Source organism: Nannospalax galili, unplaced genomic scaffold, assembly GCF_000622305.1.
Source record: "Nannospalax galili isolate Female #2095 unplaced genomic scaffold, S.galili_v1.0 scaffold511, whole genome shotgun sequence".
NCBI lineage: Eukaryota > Metazoa > Chordata > Mammalia > Rodentia > Spalacidae > Nannospalax > Nannospalax galili.
This window is the reverse complement of record NW_008331831.1, coordinates 3,054,986-3,059,010: the sequence shown is the minus strand read 5'-3', so window position 1 is coordinate 3,059,010 and position 4,025 is coordinate 3,054,986.

Sequence of the window (4,025 nt, the reverse complement as noted above, 5' to 3'; positions counted from 1 at the left end):
TTTTTTTGCCTGCATGTATGTAAGTACACCACATGCATGCAATGCTCATGGAGGCAAGAAGCGGGAGTCAGAGCCCCTGGAACTAGAGTAAAGGACAATTTTTTAGATGCTGGTAACACAACCAGTCCTCTGTAAGAGCAACCAGTGGCCCCATTAAACTAATGAGAGTGTTCAGTGCCTCAAATTTTTGTTGTTATTGTGTTGTGGTGAGATTTATGTTCCACTTTCCTAGCAAGTTTCAGGTACACGCTACAGTCTTATTAATTACAGTCACCATGTTGTACATTATAGCTTTGGAACTCATTCATCTTACCTAGCTGAAACTGTGTGCCCTTTGACCTGCATTTTTCCCCTTGTCAATCACCATTTTACTCTTCACTTCTGTGCGTAAGTGAGATCATACAGAATCTGCCTTTCTGTGTCTGGCTTATTTCAACACAATGTCCTCTAGGTTCATCCATAGAGCCCCAATAGTTCTTTTCTTAAATCAGCTTAAAGGTATTCTATATATCTGTTATCAAATTCCTGTTGACAGCCCCCACCCCCATTTTATGAAACTAGAATCTCAGCTAAGCCAAGATTGTTTCAGTAACTTATGCACAGAGGTAGAAGAGCGTCTTCAAGCATGGTCCCTACAATCTCCCAAGCTCTAGACAAAAGTAAAAAGATATAAACCTAGAGCCTTGGTTTCCTCCTCTGTAAAATGGAAATGAAATCTACAGATTGTTTCAAAGGACTTTTTCAACTTTACAAGATAGCACACCAGTAGGATGCACTGTGGGAAAGATAAGCAAATGTTTCCTGTAACCCAGGAAATCTCTTTAGGGCCCTTAGGAACAGGGTTCTAAAGTTCAGAGACTTTACCTAGAAGACAGACATCTACAATTCAAAGATGCTGGGCTGGGCAGTGCGGTGGGCTGGGACTCTAGAGCGGAAATCACCACCTTTTGCACATCTAAACCACTAACAAAGACTTCTTGTTAAATGGGTACTTTGCTTCTACTAGTAATGTCTTGTCAAACAGGAAACAGGTTTTTAATGCAGCAGGGTCCCTGTGAATTCAAACTTCTGCTTTCAAATGTTCTTACAGGATGGACAACTGGCACAGACTTACAGGAAATATTTAATTGGACTCATCGGAAGGTGTCGGCCCCTCGGCTTTGTTTTATATTGCCTACAGACTCCCGCTGTGATGATTTTGGTGTGTGAGCACCAGTCATTTATTTATTTCTATTTGCCAATGGGGAGTGAAACCAAAACTTAGTCTAAGGGTAGTTTGCACAAGGTTAGGAAAAGAAGCAGGAGAAACAACCATCATGCAAGAATTCCTCTTAGGGAAGAGAAGGTCTAGGACCCAGCTCAGAGTGACATATTTATGGGCTCAGTATGGTTGCTTGTGCTGATAAGCGCTGGTCATTAAGGGAAGGAAAAGTCACCTTTGTGTATATAAAATATACAAGATTCTTAGTCTGAAAAAACCGAGCAGGGAAGCATTAGGTAAATAGAGGATATCCCCTTTCAAGTATAATGTGAAAATTAAATTACTACAAGAAGGTAGGTGTTTCCCTCTGAGTCAGATGTTGAGAACATGAAAGACTCCTTAAGTTGAAATCAAGATTAACTGACTTTTCAGCTTTTGGGGGGTTCAGTTCTGAGACAATAGGGCAAAGAAATCCTTCCTTCTGAAAGGACCCATATAAGGTGCATGCCCTGCCTGGCTTCCACCCCATATTGTGGGAAGATGGGCGGTGATGATGACTGGATGGAGATCAGATCTGCTTCTCCCTGACCAGGTGAGATGGGGCAAATTACCTGATTCTTGGAATCTCCCTTTCTTTATTTGCAACTGTAAGAAGAGGACTTGTGTGCAAAGGTTGCATCAGTTTGAAATGACAAGAGGCCTGGGGGTGCCACTCCAAGGCCTGGCCAAGAAGGCACATTCTTGATGTTTAGGTTGTAAGCCTGAGCCTTTAACAGCCAAGTGGGCTCTCCAGACCAGTATGAGTATTCTGTAAAGGTTCGTTCTCATTACCATTCTGCTACCAATGCTTTTCCCATATGATGATCCCAGTTGAGTGCCAAGAGATTTTCCCAATATCCTCAAAGAAAGAAAAGTTTCTAGGTACAATAGCACAGGCCTGTAATACTAGCACTTGGGAGGCAGAGGCAAGAGAATCAATGTGAGTTGATGTCCAGCCTGGTCTATAATGGTGAATTCCATGTCCTAGGCTGCAGAGTGAGGCCCTGGCTCAAAAAAACCAAGGAGAAGAAGAAGAAAAGGAGGAGGAAGAGGAGGATGAGGAAAAAGAGGAAAGGAAGGAAGAAAGAAGAAAGAAGGAAAGAAAGAAATTAATTTTTAAAGTCAATATCACAAACTGGGCATGTTGGTACATGCCTATAACTCAGCACCCAGAAGGATGAGGCAAGAGAGTAGTGAGTTCAGGGGTACAGACTGAGGTCCTGTCTCGTAAAAACAAAAAAGGGGAGTGGAAAGATGGATCAGCAATTAAGAGTACTTGCTGCTCTTCCAGAGGACTCTGGTTCAGTTTCCAGTGCCCACAGGACAGGTCACAACTGCCTGCAGGCACATACTAACAATAAACTAAATCTTAAAAACAAAACTAAATCAAATCAAAAAAGAAAGAAAGGAAAGGAACAGAAAGTTAATACCACAGTCTAGTGCACTTTGGTAGGAGAGGGTGGGGGTGTGGCTAAAAGAAAAATGTTTCTTAGAAATTCTACCATGGTTAAGTTTTCTCATCCTTAATTATCCAGGTCCCTGGTGCTGGTCCCCTTCCCTGTTTACCTCCTGCCTTGGCTTCTAGAGTCTCCAATTTTGTTGTCACCAATGGTCCCCGGATTGGGCCTCCTGGTATAGATCAAGGTCTTCCCTTTCTGCCCCTCTCCAGTACCACCAAACCATCCCCCATTCTAAACTCTCTACTTCCTTTGGGAACCTGTAAGATTCCAGTCTGATAAGCCTATCTCCTTTAGGAGTCAGGCTTTGCATATCTCAAGGCCGGTCCTCAGAATATTCAGCTGTATAAACCACTAAGTGGCCTCTTTCCATTCCACCACAATGGTAGATTTCTGGGCAGTGATGGTTTGTGGCAAACCTTCTTCCCTCTGACTGACTTAGAAAAGATGTTCTCCGGAAGGAAATAGATTGGGGGGAAAAAAGCCTTATCTTTGTAGAATTTTCTATCACACAGGATAAACTAAAGACAGTTTGCATCCTACAAGCACAATATGCACAAGTTCCCTGCCTGTGGGTTCCATAATTTACGGATTAAAGGCATGTATGGACTTGTTTTTCTTCTCATGATTCCCCAGACAATTTGGAACAGCATCTATTGACATACAATTGACCTTGGATTTAGAATTCTAAGTTATCTATAAATGATTTAAAGTACACGAGAAAAGGCAAATGCAGTCATACATGGCTGTGATCCTAACAGATGGGAGGTGAGGTAGAAGCAGTAGGAGGCCAGCCTAGGCTGCATCACAAGTTCTAAGTCAGCCAACTCTATGTAGTGAAAGCCTATCTAAAACCCAAAACAGAAAACCAAATAAACAATGACAACAAAGTCTTTCAATAAAGTGTATGGGAGGTTGGGGCTGGTGAGATGGCTTAGTGGCACCTACTGCCGAGCCTGATGACCTGAGTTTGATCCTGAAGAACAATATGGTGGAAGGAAAGGATCTTCTCCTAAGTTGTTCTCTGACCTCTACATGTGCACTGTTGCACCCAATCCACACATGCAGAAACAAATGCCAAAAGCTTTTTAAAAATATAGGCGAGCATGGTGGTGTGCACCTTTACTCTCAGTCCTTGGGAGTTAGAGGCAAGTGGATCTCTGTGAGATGGAGGCCAGACTGGTCCCCATAGCCAGTTCCAGGCTAGCTGGGGCTACAGGGAGATCCAGACTCAAAACAAAACACAACCGTGTGTGTGTGTGTGTGTGTGTGTGTGTGTGTGTGTGTGTAGATAGATGAATGATAGATAGATAGATGATAGATAGATA